This window comes from Eublepharis macularius, chromosome 11 (assembly GCF_028583425.1).
Source record: "Eublepharis macularius isolate TG4126 chromosome 11, MPM_Emac_v1.0, whole genome shotgun sequence".
Lineage (NCBI taxonomy): Eukaryota > Metazoa > Chordata > Lepidosauria > Squamata > Eublepharidae > Eublepharis > Eublepharis macularius.
The window spans coordinates 77,486,198-77,503,274 of NC_072800.1; the positions used below are offsets into that span (position 1 = coordinate 77,486,198).

Below are 17,077 nucleotides of genomic sequence, written 5' to 3' on the forward strand. Positions count from 1 at the left end.
ATTTATGTGGAAACAGTGGTATTTTCATGTTTGAAATGTTAGAGCCTCTGTTATTTTATTGAATCGCCTGTTAACCATGATTGTGACATCCAGATAATGTGGTATTGCAGCACAGTGGGACAAATGAATTTTTCACCATTGCTGACAATCAAGATCTCAGCCTGAAGAAACGCCTCCCTCTCTGTAAATCATGCCATACGTAGCCCATGAAAGGATGGCGATGATGACTCAGGGTGGGGGCAAGTCTATCCCATCAGAATGAATCAGTCTTCCGACACATTCATACCATAGGCAGATGACCCTTCAATTGCAGGTCACGCTGTCGAGAACTCTGACACAAGCGTTCATGGTAAAAATGGCAAAATATTCAATGTGTGTGTTCATCTGAAAAGACAGGCAGGGCCAAATGGTTTCCACCCATAGAAATGTGTCTGCAGACATGCATTCATAATAAAATAAAGCAGGTCTCTGTTTGATCCTTCTGGCAAAGTCTCCTCCCAATAAAGGGGGATTGCAAATCCTTAAAAAGGAAACAGTATCTATAAAGAAGGCCATAGATTTGGCTCCAGCCATTTAATTAATTTAGTCCATTTGGGAGTAGATGGCAAAGTCCCCCTCTTCCCCAGAGGAAACCTTCATTGATTTGTTTTTAAGCAGTGCTGACAAAAGCGGAAAGAGTTCAAACAGTTGCCAGAGAGACCCCTACTTTGGGTCAAGAAGAGCCTTTCAAATGATTCAAGCTATAACTGGCATTCATCCATTCAGACTGAACCACCTTCATCTGTATCAGCAACATACCTACCTGAGAAATGCTTTTTGTTGCTGGAGAACTGAGATGCCAGGTACCACCTGCAGTTCCTACTACTATCCCACCACCACACACACTCTTTCATGCCAAACTTGGTTCAAATAGGAAAGGTGGTATGCATATAGGGCAAATTCTTAGTTCGGCAAGATTCTGAACCACACAAGTTGCTCTACTTTGTGGTCACAAAGAAAAGCCGGGGGTAAGTCATTCTACTGAATCATTGGAAAGACCCAAAGATGCCAAAATTCAGAATTAACCTTATACTATCGCTCCTAGCTATTGCAAAATCAGTTATAGCTTTGGTGTGAAGCCACAAAAACCTACCAACAATCTCTAATTGTGGGACCATTTCACAATGGAGAAGATTTCTGACCAACTAGCCCAAAGAGAAAATCAAAACTACATATCCCGCCTCCTAGAACAATGGTCTCCAGTTCTAGTTCTAGATTAAAAGGATATTAAGACAAAAGACAGATTGAAACAAGACTATTATTACTCACCGTCATATTTGTGATACTTGCAGATTAAATTATTACACTGAATGTTATGTAAAGTGGCTATATGCTAACTCTTGTTTGATGGGCAATTGGATTATGTTTTTAAGATTAAGAGATAGGTTGTATTATGATTATGTTACTAAATGTACTTATTAACTTAGTTTTTTGTTGCTGTTGTCGTAAAATTTGAAAAGATTGAATACAAATATATTTTAAAATAAACAAAGAAAAGCCGGGAGGTAGATGAAGGCCTATAGATTGATCGGGAAAGGAATGCCCTGCTATTTTTCTAAACTGAATCTACAAAGCTGACACTGAACACACAACACAGGATACTCGTTGAAACACTTCTTATGGACAACATACCTATGGAGGCTACCAAATTTCTGATTTTGTGCAGATTGTCAGTTCCCATGGTGACTGACTGGCACAAGCGCACAGTCTGTGCACCTCGTCTCTGCACAACTGCCTAGTTGTCTGCACGCTCCTGACGAAATTTCCAAACACTGCTGATCATGGGGAGGGGGAATTCACACGGGCACTTCCTCCATGTGTTCAAGCTGCACAGAAATCAGGTGAAGGCACAGGGTCAGGCAAGAGCACTTGATCAAGTGGAACGCAAGTGAATGGCAAGTGAACAGGGAGGAATACACGTGAGTCTGTACACTTGTCATTCAAGTATCATTCGTCACTTGTAGCTTGGCTCTCAGGGTTATTTCCCCCTCTCCTAGAGATAAACCAGTTTAGCTTGGTATCATGAAAGATGACTACTGGCCTCATGTCTTATTCTGAAGTGGAGCCAGCTTGAGACATTAGCTGTAGGACTTAGGGCCAAGCTACAAGTGACAAATGACACTTGAACGGCAAGTGAACAGACTCACGTGTATTCCTCCCTGTTCACTTGCCATTCAAGTGTCATTCATCACTTGTAGCTTGGCCCTAAGAAAGATAGAATCCTCCAAATACATCTGCATCAAGGCTAGGGATGAATGAGTCAGATCAGATAAAACAACAAATGCTGCTCTTAAATTCTTGCCCATTCATGTTATCTTCCCTTAACTGGTCATCTTTACCAAATCAGAAATATTCCAATTATTCCCCTCTGGGGAGGCTGCAACCAATACAGTGTCTGGAAGAGCAGTAGCTAGGTGCCGGAATACAAACCGGGTTGGGCTGTAAAAAAGCAATATAACCTTAATGAAAAAGTGATGGATATTCTTCCCTTCACAACTACAAGAAGAGCTGTGAACAGACTTTAAAAAAAATTAAATCTAAATTTGGTGCCAGTTTCAGCCGATCTTCTGCCACAAGCGATTATACTTGATCTTAGCCAAAAGGCCAAGAAGCAATCAGAGCACATGCCCATTTAGCAATTCTCAAATAGCAGGAAAAATACCAACTAACGGACCCTGGTTCCTTCAGTAATTTGAGTTACCTGAGCTATCGCCAGCTGCAAAATAAGGATAAAACCTGGTCGGCCTTCCTTAATGGCATTCCATCTCGATATACCATCCCAGATGAATTACTCCAGCCTTTGGGAAGCAATGTTGACTTAAGGGAATGGGTTTACAAAGAGGATGCCCTAACAGATAATTTTTTAATCAGTAAAACAAAATTTGCTCCATGGTATAAAACCTTCAAAAAAGACCATACTAGAGCGCATTATCTGACTGACATCACAGTCTATAAGCTCAGGGTAGCATTTACATCATTACGCTTTCAGTCTATGCCAACTGAGATACTACTTGGGCGATTCCAAAAAAACCCATCAATCAGTGTATATGTATCTGTGGAACCTCAACTGAAGATTTACCACACTATGTTTTACACTGTCCCCTAAACCAGGAACCAAGGGGAAAATTTCTCGCGAATATTTTAGCTGGTCTCCATCTTCTGTCTGATTTTGATAAACTAAATTTTATACTTTCAGATACAGACCCTTTTATTTCGAACAGGATGGCCCTCTATGCCCTGGCTGCTAGGAAAATAAGGGCAAATGTGGCAACCAGGAGAGTAAACATCTGATATAGATTGTCTTATAAGCAGCTAGAAATTATTTGGTTTTAATGTTAACTTTTACATTTTAGGTAAAATGCTTTTTATAGTAATTTTATTTATATGTATGTAATTATATCTGTATTCTTGTATTTTTTTTTTTTTGCTTTTTAATGGTTTTGGATTGTGAAGGCATATGGCCATATAGAATACATTCATTCATTCATTCATTCTGCTACAAGAGACATGGAATTCTCAAAGATGAAAAAAGTCGTTAAAATTAAGGGAACGTCAACATTATTTTGCCTGATAGATCTTATTAGGCCTCAAGATGGACAAGGCTCCCCCAAAGTGCTTTACTGACCCTCCCACCCCTTCTCAAATGAAAATTCAAGGGATCCACATTCTGGGAATGGGGTCGACGACCAATTGATTTTCTTGTACAAGGTAATTATCATGAATGATTGTTCCTTTTCATTTCACATTTGTCTATATATACTACATACACACATATATATATGTCTATATATACTATATAGACAAATGGATAGCCTGTTTGGTGTAGATGTTAAGAGCGGCAGGACTCTAATCTGGAGAACGAGGTTTGATTCCCCACTCCTCTACCTGAAGCCATCTGGGTGACCTTGGGTCAGTCACAGCTCTCTCTCAGCCCCAACCACCTCACAGGGTGTTTGTTGTTGTGGGGATAATAGTAACATACTTTGTAAACCGCTCTGAGTGGGCGTTAAGTTGTCCTGAAGGGTGGTATGTAAATCAAATGTTGTTGTTGTTATTCTCCACTCCTCTGCTTGAAGCCAGCTGGCTGACTTTGTGTCAGTCACAGCTCTTTGGAGCTCTCTCAGCTCCACCCACCTCACAGGGTGATTGTTGTGGGGATAATAATGACACACTTTGTAAACTGCAGTGAGTGGGTGTTAAGTTGTCTTGAAGGGTGGTATATAAATTGAATATATTATTATTATTATTATTATTATTATTATTATTATTATGTCAGTGGTTTCAGAACTTCATATTTTGCTGTTGATTTCTGCAGACTGTATCAGTGATATGTGGTATGGCCTCTATACACAATTTATATGTATAATACAAGAGTACTCAGGGGAGAGAGGAAATCCCATTTCCTCTCCAACTGGCCCTCACTTCCACAGCATTGTTATGAGGACTGGATTTTCTTTTTCCAAAAATTACTTTTTAAGAACAGTCATTGATTCCTCTTTTTCTCTTTTGAAGGGGATTTCTCTTTCGTTTCTCTTTTATTTCTTTTTGTTGTTTCCCGTTACATCACCTAAGTGCCCTTTCATAAATTCAGTCCTTGTATATCGCTTTGATGTTACATTCCACAGAGTAAGATCTGAGTCCTGTAGCACCTTAGAGACCAACAAGATTTTCACAGGTATACCCTGAAAATCTTGTTTGGCTTTAAGATGCCACTGGACACACATGATTTGCATAATCATATAATCATTTATGATTTTATTGCATAAACGATTGTGCAATAGTTACATACTACTGCATCAGCATTTTACAACAGTTCCCTTCAATGCCTAGCATAATAGTTATGCATTTAGTTTCTTCCATATGATAGTTCCAGAAGTCCCTTGGAAATTTCATCTCTAGAGCCAGGCAAGATGACAGGAGATCTTAAAAGGATCCTTTCCTATATTTTTAAACTTGAAATTGAAACAATGCAGGACAATTAGTCAGTTCAGGGACATGGAAATGGGGGGAGGGGATTTAACTCTTCCCATCTCATTTTTCCAGTATGGACCCTCACTTCTCTAAGGCAATTGCTGTCCTGCAGAGAGCAAAATACACAACAACGAGGGATGATGTCACAAACTTCATGGTGAACTTGTCTAGCAGGCAAACTTATTGGGCTGAATCCAAACTAAACTGGCAGTCTCTGCCAATTCCCACTTCCTGATGCAACTCTCCCCCCTAATCATTCCTCAGGGCCCCCCATCCCCCACAAACAACATTTCATGGAGATCAGTGGGCTACAGCAGGAGGAGGAGGCAGGAAATTTCCATTCTGCCACTGGAAAGTAGAGATGGGCACGATCCGCATTACGAACGAAAAAACCCCACGATAATGATGATCACGCGATCGTGACCTGGTGGATTGTGATCGTCCATGGCCAATGATCCAGCGGTCAGGAGAGGCCTGGATCGGGGCAATCAGGCTCGGTTCGGGGATCCAGACACTCAGGCGCCAGCAATCTATTCCCCTGGCAATGGAGCCAGGGGAATGCCTGAGCTCTGTTTGCCCTCCTTCTGTCACCCTGGAAACTCGAATGGAAGCCCAGCTTTCCTTGATCAGCAGGGCTTCCTTCCAACCACGGAGCAGCAAAGCAGTCACCAGCTGGGAGAAGACACCCAAGGGAGGGAGGGGGAAGGGGTGTTCTGTAGCCATGGGCACTCCAATCTCATCCCTGCAAACCCTGATAGGCAGCTCTGATGGCCAAACACAGACCTCCTGTGTTGCTGAATGGGACCCATGCTTATAAATAGCTGTGGTCTCCCAGGCTGGGTTTCACTTTCTGCGAGCAGTGGAGTGGGACAGAGCTCTTGCTTGCTACTTGCTAGCCTTTGGAGAGAGAGAGAGACTGAGAGAGTTGGCTACTGCCACAATCCACCTTCCCACATAGCTGGGAATACCAGCGTGCCCCGCTTTGGCATCCATGATCCACAATCATGATCCACGGCTCGGGAACGGGAGATGCTCAGTGTGGGTCATTAATTTGGGATCGGCGCCGGCGCCAATCCACGATCAACTGGATTGTTAATTTTTTTTGGATCGTGCCCATCTCTATTGGAAAGTCTTGTCTCAATCCAACTCAATATATTCAACAGCAACCATCTCTCAAGAGCCAAACCTCGAACCTCCTTGCCCCACTGCTGTCCAACTCATGCCGTTGCAGATTTGCCGTCTTCCAGATAGTGCCCAAAGATCTCCCAGGATTACAACTGATCTCCATACTGCAGAGATCAGTTCCCCTGAAGAGAGTGGCAGTTTTAGAGGGTGAACTCTGTGGCATTATACCTCAATGGGGTCTCTTCCTTTCCAATCTCTACCCTCCAGGAATTTCCCAACTTGGAGTTGGCAACTCTAAGCTGCTGCCAGATATCTCTGTGGCTAAGCAGTAACTATGGTGGTGGGATTTTGTTTCTTTCTGCCTTGCTGGCACCTGTGCATCTGGGCAGTAGGTGAAATTGATTTTCCCCATACTCATGGATAGTTGAGTCAGGTAATGAATGGTGGCAGAACTGGGGAAATAAACATGCAGAGTTGCATTCTATAAAGTTTACAGTAACAACAGGATTGAAATATATGTTAACTAACTATAAGCTTTCCAATAATGGAGAGATCACCAGGATATACGAAGTAGAGAGGAAGCACAACAGCAGCAGAAATAAAGCCAGGCGAAGTGTTCAATAAGACCCGAGCAATAGAAAGCATACATTAATAATGTGCATATACATTACACAGCTCCCCCTAGAGTTCAGATGGACTAAACATGTCCTACAACAGTATTTACATTGACTGAACTCACATGTTGCCACCATTCCAATAGTTAAATGACACAGGAGGACTACAACTCCCATAAGGCTGAACAGGGCCCCATACGGCTGCAGTTAATAGGTTAAAAATAGCAGGGAGTTTGTTTGCAGAACTCATGAGTCGTTTCACCCTAAGTATAACCTGGACCATTTACTTCATCCAATTGAAACAGAATCTAGGCCGATTCCAGACGGGCACAAGTAAAGCGAGTGCTTTCGCTTTTCCAGCGACCTCACTCGTAAAAACCCGTAATGTCCCGTCCCTGCTTACCTCCGGTTCATGGGGCTGTGTTGCGCTCCAGAAGTGGACGGTGTGAACGCCGTATTGCGGGTTTGCACACTTCTGGACACTTCGTCGCCGTGGAGAGGCCCTCCCCTTTTCCTCCTTCCTTTGTCGGCCGGCCAGCAACAATATTCCCTTAATTTTTTTTTTTAAAACCGGGCGCCATTTGCGCAGTCGCACGTTTGCACAAATGCACAAATGCACAAAAGTTGACGCTGCGTATTCGCATACCTGCACATTTGCGCATTTGCGCATTTGCGCAAAACACGTAAATTTTTTTTTTAAAAAAACTGAAATGCGAACCAATGAAGGCCCCCGACGTCAACTGTGACGGGGAGGAAACAACCAATCCCGGGTACCTCAGTTGGCCGTGCGAACATCCGGAAGCGGGATGGCACGGCACGCTGCGAGACAAAGCGGATGGAGACGAAAGTGAACGTGTGGCCGGTAAGCGATTATTTCCGCAGAAAAACCGCAATTTCTGGCCATCTGGAATCGGCCCTAGTCTCTGCACGAGGCACCCATCATTTTCATCCTTCAGTAGCCCTGTCTTATAAATTATGTGACCATTGTCCAAAAATCACTGTGAGATCTATCCGCCTACCCACCTTTCTTTCTTTTCAAACCCTTTCCCCCAATCAAACTACATAGGGAACCTGCCTTTCATAACAGGAGAGGTTTGTAAAATCCCAGGACTCTTAAGCAAAGCTGTTCCTGCTATGGGAATTGCCTTATTTGGCTAAACTGTAGAGTTTATGAGTTGGATGACATTTACAGATAAGGGGAACTGTTTTCCAGATCGGCACACAGGTTACTTTCGTGCTGGTTGAAACAAGCATATACAGTACATGGAACTGGCCTGTGGTTTCCCAGTTCATTATCGTACCAGTTTTTCCACTTCCATAATTTTTTTTAACCCCTTATAAAACTAATGTGCTAAAAAAAAGATGGTTGCACTTCTGTTGGAAATGCAACGATGAGTGTACAGTTAGGTTTTGTAACAACTCCAAGATAGCCGCGTTATTGGGTACAATTATACTGTGGGGACAAATTCACTTGAGCCAAAAATGTTGGGTGCAAGCCTGAGAAATTTAGCCCCACTTACTTCCCGCTATAATCAATGAAATGCTAGTCTATTTTTTTCACTCACATCCATCCCACTAAAATAAATGGAATAGCAAGTCAGTTCCACACTGCAACCATGATGTGAGGACACAGGTAAATTGTAATCGCTGCTATGAGGGAGGACGAGGAAAAGATACATTTTCAGGGGCAGCTGTGTAAATGTCAGATGTCATCATAACTATCTCTGAGCTGCACCCATTGTTTTCTAATTGGAGGGACTAAGGTTGCCAGGTCCCTTGAGTCCCCCGGTGGGGGATTGGGAGCCTGGCACTTACCCTCTGAAGTCTGCTGTGTATTTCCTCCCGATGTGAGTGATGATGTCACTTCCAGGAAGTGATGTCATCACATGGCTCAAAGGGTGGCTCGACATGAGCTCCCAGACTCACGTCGGGCCATCCCCCCGCCCCGTGGGCCCGATTTGGCCTGAAACAGGCCCATTGTGGGGCTATGAAGATTTTTTAAAAACATTGCTTTGGCTGAAGCTGCCTCCACAGAACAAGGATCTTCACTGTGTGATTGAAGGTAAGCTCCCAGACTCACCAAAGGTATGAATCACCCCCTACCCCATGGGCCCAATTTGGCCCAAAACAGGCCCGTTGTGGGGCTCTGGGGCATATCCATGCCACAGGGGGGGGCCCTGGCGCACCCCCCCACTGGCCAGGTAAGTGGGGGTGGGGGGAGGAGGTGGGAGCAGGGGATCCCCTGTTCCGGGTGGGGGATTGGCAAGGCTAGGAAGGACTCTTCTTAACTGCAGCTACAGGACAAGAGGCAGGGATCCTCGACATGGTGCTTGAGGGCACAATTGTGCCCACTGACAGCTTTCCTAGTGCCTGCCAAGTATTTTTAGAAAGTGGGTCGGACCAGATGAGGCTTTTGTCCACAATGGCTTCTGATTGGCCATTGGAGATTTGATTGGCTGTGAAGATTTTTTAAAAAACATTGCTTTGGCTGAAGCAGCCTGCCCCTCCACACACAATCCCATCAAATACATATGATCTCATGAATCATGAAAGAAATAAAATATTTTATTTCTAAAGAGACATCAATAGGCCTTATGGCACTGGCTTGCAACCTGTTAAAGGTCTTCCTGGACTAGGGTTGCCAGTCCCCCGCTGGGGGTGAGGGATCCCCCACTCCCACCCTGTATCCCCTCCCCCACTTACCTGGCCGATTGGGGGGGAACACGCCTCCTGGGGCATGCTCCCAGGCAGCATGGTGTGCTCCCATGCACTGCAGCGACCCAGATTCAGCACAGATCAGGCCACTGTGGAGCACGGAAACACTCCCATGCTCTGCAGAGGCCCAGTTCATGCTGATTCAGGGCCTGATTTGGATCGGGCTGAATCAAGGCCAAATTGGATTTGGCCCCCTGTGAAGTGCCGGAGCACTCCCAGGGTGACATGTTGCCTGTGCAATCATGTCACTTCCCAGAAGGATACCGTCACACAGGTTGTGTGCTAGAGAGATAGGGGAAAGGTGAAGGTAGGTGCCAAGTGGGTCGGGGGGGGAGGGGCTGGCAATGCTACCCTGGACCCTAGTAAAGTCTATCTATTTTTTGCCCCATGTTTGGCCATTGCATATAATAATTCATCCTGAGGGAGACATAAGCTGTGCATGCTGAAAGTCGAAGCTTAACCATGGGGATTTTCAGTTAAAAGCAACGCCAGTGCAAAGGACAAAACAGATTTCTACTTGAAATGGTGCAGAGCTCCGCTTACACAGATGTCCAATGAAAGGATATTTCTTGACCTGAACTGTTATGGTTTATCAGCCTCAGTGAAGTGTGTGTGTAGAATCTCTGTCAGCTACATCACCTTGCCCACATCTCAGCAAGACTGCAAATGACTTGAATTGTGGTTTCTACAACTACACATGTTGGAAAGTGGTAGACAGAGGTGACAGAACAGAGCTCAGTATACTGTATACGAGTTACATGATCTCTGAATGTTTAACTGTGTAAAAAAAGATTGCTTGATTTTTTTTAAGCTAGCAAGGGAGAAAGGTTCTATCCCTTTCTTCTCCCTGCTAGAGTTCCTAGGGTCCAGGTGAGGCCTGGAATTCCCTTGCAACTACAACTTATCTCTAGACTGCTTAAATCAGTTCCCTTGGTGAAATGGGCAGCTTTGGAGGGTCTTTACCTCTCTGCTGAGCTCCCTCCCCTCCTCTGGCACCACTTCCAAATCTCTAGGAATTTCTCAAGCCAGAATTGACAGCCTTACTCCCTGCTTTGCTAGTTTTCTACTTGCAGGGAACATTGTATGTAGGAGCATATTTACAGATATGATTCTCACACCTGTAATGTGAAGTGGTCCGGTTTAGTTTCTACTAGAGATGGGCATGAACCAGGAAAATTCCAAACCGTGCGGTCCGTGATTCATCACGTTTCACAAACCACGAACCATGAACTTGCCCAGTTCATGAACCACTTCATTTGGTTTGTGAAAAAGTCACTTCTTGGTCAGCAGAAGGTCTGTAGAGGGCCCATCCCCCGCCCCCCATTGCCTAGGAAACTGATTGATCAGTGCCAGACTGTCTGCAGTAACAAACCGAAATATGAACCAAACGAACCGGGCAAAAATCCATCATGGTTCGTGAGAAATGAGCTCCCACAAACTGCCAGTTTGCAAACCACAAACCGACTTGGTTTGTGATGAACTTTGGTCCATATTTCAGTTCGTACCTTCCTCTAGTTACTACCTGATTCCAACTTCACTGTACATCTAGGAAAGGGAGGCTCGATGGTGTGTTTGTATGTTGTGTGTGTGTGAGTGTGTGTGAGAGAGAGACAGAGACACAAACACAGACACAGAGAGAGAGAGAGGCAGAGAGAGAGGCAGAGAGAGATTGTTTCTGTAACCTGCTAAGAGGTCAGCTGAAAATGAAATTTTCATGACGATGTAATTGGCTTTGTAATGGGTGAGGAATTCATTTATTCAATAAGTGTATAGATGAAGGCTCTGTGAACTGCTTACAAGAAATGCAATGGAATCAATTACTGACTGTGCCATTGTTCTATCACTGTAATCCAATACACACCTGTGAGAGCAGCCGTACATTTTTTTAAAAAAAATCTCTCTTGCAGATTTAGGACAACTGTGAGAAAATAGGAGCGTTCTCTCCCTCCCTGGAAAAAAAAAGACCTCCAAAGACAGGGAGTGGAAGACAACATAAGGAGAAGCTTTAAAGGCGCTGGAAAAGGAGGGACAGACAAATCTATTTATAAAATATCAAAGAGAAAATACAGCACTGGGAGTGTTGAAAATTGGATGGGGGGGGCAGAAGCAGAGCATAAAGAGAATGGAATGCAGCTGCATGCCGGGATGCTTAGGACAGAGCTTTTCTGCCCTGTCCTCCGGCTCCCTCTCAACAAATATCCCAAACAGAACCAAACAGTCAAGGATAATTTGAGAGGGGGAGGGAGGAGTTGTCATTCTGAACTTCTCCATTCAGTGCCAAGCGAACGCAAGAACAGTGATGCATGCTATCTGGCTGAGAAAAGGGAATTCGAAAGCAGGCTCCATTCTCCAAGGCCAAACAATTCCTTTCTTGTGCTCTGCCAGAACGTCTAATTGTAAAGCCCTTTTCAAACGCACCAAATCACCCATATCTTTCAAGTTGCCCCCCTTCCTATTATTGGACTGGCTTCCAGTTATATAAAAAATGGTTATTTCAACATATGCATAAGCGATACGCAGCCAAATGAAGCCAAGTGCATTTGCAATGCGGGAATCTGATTATTTCATTTCAAAATAAGAGGGTGCTAATAGTACAAATCGTTTATTATTTAATCAATTGGCATTGTTACCCTAATTCCTTTAACAAGGAAATTTGCCTCCTTCTGAACTAGGACAACACATGATACCAGGGAAACATTTTTGTTTAGCTATTATTTATTTGCACATTGTATATTGCTACAGAGCTATGCTTTCATAGTAGTTTACAACAGATTTTTTAAAAAATTAAAAACCATTAAATCATCATAAAAACTTTGAATACAAGTCAAATATAATAGGACACATTTCAGGTTTGGGGAGGGGTGGCAGGCAAAAAGTCTTTGGGCTCCTTTTCTGCCTACCGTCACATCCTCCACTCATACTCCCTTCCTTCCTTCCATTGTGCCCCTCTCCAACCACCTGCCCATATGTCCTTCCCCACGAGCTTATTCAAAAGCCTTCCTACCACATAGTGTTGCCATTTGCATGCCCATGGTGGGTAACCATGTACCCTGTGCTCTAGTCCCCTGCCCTTAAGAAACTGAGGAATGAGAGAAAACATTGCCAGAAAATGGCTTCTGTGGTGATGTGCTAGGAATTGCCTCATGTCTCTATGGTCTTTGCCATAGAGATTAAAGGAAATTCCTAGAGCATCACCCAGAATCCTTCACAAATGCCATCACCCACAGACACCACCCTCAAAAGCTCCCGATATGTGCTGTGGTAGTGCTGGCAACTGTATCATCACCCTTTATCCTACCTGTATGCATGCTGTGCTCCTGACAGCATTGGTCAATGCATACAGGTGGGAACACCAGTAGCTCTAGTTAATGCGTGTGGCCAGGGGTACAAGTGGAGGTAGGGCTCACAATTAGGTGGGTAGGAGGCAATAGCAGTAGGCTTGTAGAGGAAACCCAGGGGCCCAGTTTGGGCTATACCAACACTAGCCACATTAAAACAGTACAAAACACAAACCAGTAAAAATAACTTGTCTGTCAGCCAGATCTCTTTTAGGCAGTCATAAATCAGTATCCTTAAAGAGTCTAGTAACACCTTTAAGTCTAACTGACTTTATTGTAGCATAAGCTTTCAAGAACTACAGCTATCTTCGTCAGATTCGTCCGAGAGCTTGCATCTGACAAAGAGAGCTGTGGCTCTCGAAAGCTTATGCTACAATAAAGTTGGTGAGTCTTAAAGGCGCTACTGGACTCTTTACTATATTGCTACGTATAGACTAACATGGCTAACTCTTCATACAAAAGATGCCCATCTAGACCTCATCCAAGCATTCTCAAAAATAAGGCCTCTTTACAGGCCTTATTGGACAAGTCCAGCACCCTTTCCAAAACACCCAAGAAGCAATCCCTGAAACAGACCACCATGCAAAACGTAGTGGCAGAAGGAGTTGGGCTGTGGAATGGAGAGTTAATGCACAAGTTTATAGGTGGAGAGATGGTTCTTCGGGTATGTGGCCCCCAGGTCATGAAGGACTTTAAAAGTTAACATCAGCATCTTAGAGGGCCCAGAAACATTGCCAGACAATGTAATTGCTTCAAGACAGATGTGATATGACAAGTATAGTCAGGGCTTTTTTTCAGGGGGAACGTGGTGGAATGGAGTTCCGGAACCTCTTGAAATGGTCACATGGCTGGTGGCCCCGCCCCCTGATCTCCAGACAGAGGGGAGTTTAGATTGCCCTCCGCGCTGCTCGGTGGCACAGAGGGCAATCTAAACTCCCCTCTGTCTGGAGATCAGGGGGCGGGGCCACCAGCCATGTGACCATTTTCTCTGAGGGCAACCCACTGAGTTCCACCACCTCTTTTCCCAGAAAAAAAGCCCTGAGCATAGTATATCATGGCAAGCAACATAGCCGCTGAATTCTGAATCCGCTGGATTTTATGAGCTGCCTTTACAGGCAGTCTTATGAAGAGTGCTTTGCAATAATCTAGCCTCAAGGTTACAGTAGAATTGAACCATGTGGCTTCATTTTTGGATCTCAGGAAGCCATTTTATATACTAAAGGTAACTAATGAAAGGTACTGAATGCTGGCCCTGCTCTGTATCTCCTTCAGCAGAGATTCAGATCCAAAAATCCCGCCCCCCCCCCCAGGCTGTTCACACGTTCTGCCAATGATCTTATCTCATCCAAGGCTGGGAGCTCATCTTCCTAGAGGCACTCAAGTTATCCGATCAGTATCAGCTCTGTCTTATTTAGATTTGGCTTCAGGTAAATTGACTGATGTGTATATAAAAACCTGATTAATATATTTTAAAAAACAACAACCCCTGTATTTCTACTCAATAACAGCCAAATGTGTTTCTGTTCATTAGTGTCCTAAAAGGTAGAGTTCTTTTAACTTTTCAAATGGTATATAAACAAAAACGTGTGGCATGAGGTCATGTGGCATGTGCTGTGATGTGCTGAACATCAGTCCTGGCTTAGGCAAACGGGCACTCCCTCTGGCTGTGCTGCATGTCAGATTTAGTCTCATTTGAACTACCAACGTTGTGTTCTGTGGGGAGAAAGATGGATCTGCTGTGACTGAAATTCCTTTCTGCTTCTGATTGAGTCCCCATCCGTGTCTCTTATGCCAAGCCCTGTCTCTGTTCTTTTCGTGTCCCAGTAAAACTAATTCACAGAACTGTTTTTTAATCTTATTTTAAGGTTAGTTTTGAGGGCCTGATTTTAGTTTTGAGACCAAGAAGCAGAGAGACTGAAGTTAGCTGTAGCCTCAGCACAAGAGCAAGATGACACCGAGAGATTGTTGAATGGATCTCCTGCAAACATTTTGGAGCTTATAATCAGTGATGGTATAGGTGATATTTAGGACTGCCAACCTCCAGCTGGAGCCTAACACTCTCCTGGAATCACAATTGATCTCCAGACTACTAAAACCAGTTCCTCTGGAGAAAATAGATCCCAAGGATCTGGATCTGACAAAGAAAAACAGGGTTTCTCACCTGTAACTGTTGTTTTCCGCGGCTGGCCTGCGCCTGCGCAGTCCCAATGTGTGGCTGCACAGAAGGACGACGACGATCTGTTGTTCTCGAAAGTTTATGCTACAGTAAAGTTGGTTATTCTTAAAGGTGCTACTGGACTCTTCTGTTCTGGATAAAATGGCAGCTTGAGAGAGCAGACTGTATGGTACATCATAAATTCTAGATGAAATTCTTCCCTGAATTTTCCCCTCCGTGGCACTACTCCCAAATCTCCAGGAATTTCTCAGCCCAGAGCTGGCAACCCTAGCAATATCTATATGTTTCCCTCATAGGAAAATATCAGTTCAAGGAAATCAGGACAATGGAAGGGGTGGGGGGCATCAGAACATGAGAAGAGCCCTAGGGGATCGAGCCAGCAGTTCATACACTCCACCAGCCTGTTTCACACTGTGGCCAACCAGTTGTCCTTGAGGGCCAGTAAACAGAACATAGAGGCCAAGGCCTTCTTCTGCTGTTGTCTGTTAGCTCTGGTATTTGGAAGTTTGCTGCCTTTGGAAACAGAGGTTCTCTTTACTCCCTATAGCTAGTGGACCTATACTCCCTGAACTGATATATCTATGAATCTGTCTAAGCCCTCCTTTCTAATCATTCTCCCTTTAGCCCGACAACTTACTCCCATGTCAGGGTCCCTCACAGATTCCACCTGCTCTTTATTTCACTATGTTTTGTGATGTCAGGGCAAATTTAACTTTGGGAGAATCTTGTGAAGGAAGTCTCTAAGGGATAATCTCAGGCCCCCACTGGTGGTCAGTAGAAAGCTAATAATTCCTAAGGAAAGCCCCTCAGAGAGCTCTGTCCTGGAGGAACGCAGAAGCAGGATACTTGAAAGAAGCCCCCAGGGTGGGATTATGGTTGCTGCCAACCTCTAGGTGGGACCTGGGGAACTCCTGAAATTAGAACAGATCACCAAACTATAGAGCTCTGTTCCTTTGAAAAAATGTTGGCTATGGAGGGTGGATTCTATGGTATTATACCCGCTTCCCTCCCCAGCATCATTTCCCAATCCAGAGTTGGCAACCCTAGCAGGGAATTCAAGTACATTTCAGGCTTATAGCCTGAATCCAGTGGCAAGGAAGAGTTTGCCTGCCGCAACTTTGGATTGTACCCCAGCTCAGACAACCAGAACTGGGGTTTGGATTTTCAGGAAGAATGCCCCCGAACCCCCCACGCCCTACTATGCCTTCATTCCAACCTGCCTTGATAGAAGTCTCTCCCATCCTTCCTGTTTCCCCATTTGCCATTTTGAATTCCTGCTTTTTTTTAACATTTTTTTTTAAATCTACTAAATGTCTCATTTTAAAAATTCAGTTTATTTTCAGGGCCAGATTAAAACATGCTGAGTTAGATCAGCTTTCCCAATGCCCTATAGCAGTGCCAAAAACAAGAGGCAATTCAGTTTAGCCATTATTTTGCATTTAGAGGCAGTTCATAATCTGAAGCCCTAAATACAGCTCTGTTTATTTTTAACATATGCGAAGAAGCCTTCTTGAATTTCTTCCCTATAAGTGCTTCAATGAATTTTGTGTAACCAAACTCAAAACCATACACATGCATATCATTTTTTTTCTTAAGATGCTCTATCTTTTTTTTTCCTGCCTGCAAATACTTTAACTGGTCCGATCTGTCATGCTGTCAACAGCGTGAGGCTCTTTCCAGTTGGTCACCCCGTTTAACACAGAAGAGTCAATTTAATGCCTGTCATGTTCTCCTTGACTTTTATAAGGTTGTAAAATGTGTTTCTTTGCACGTGTGGTTTCACATGCCAGCCCAGGCTCATCATTCGGTGTGTGCAAGAGCGCATCATGGAAGTGTTTTAACATGCCTGCTGCAAACTAAAAGAGCCATAATGGGAATTCATCCTTGAAACGGCTCTTTTGTGTTGATATATGGTGCCTTGCCTTGGATGTCCATCAAGCAACACACACTTCCATTCTCACAGGGGTACTTTGATGTCATAGATATAACTTTGGTTGGAAGATGACTAGAAGAAGAGAGGGGCCACTGCTCAGCAGTAGAACATCCCAAGTTCAATCCCTGGCATCTCCAGGTAAAAGGATCAGATAGCAAGTAATGAG

General features: G+C 44.1%; 1 pseudogene; it reads right to left on the reverse strand.

Annotated features, from left to right (window-relative positions):
• Positions 1-2,477: 2,477 nt before the first annotated feature.
• LOC129338091 (U2 spliceosomal RNA) lies at positions 2,478-2,655 on the reverse strand (annotated as a pseudogene).
• Between the last annotated feature and the right edge of the window lie 14,422 nt (positions 2,656-17,077).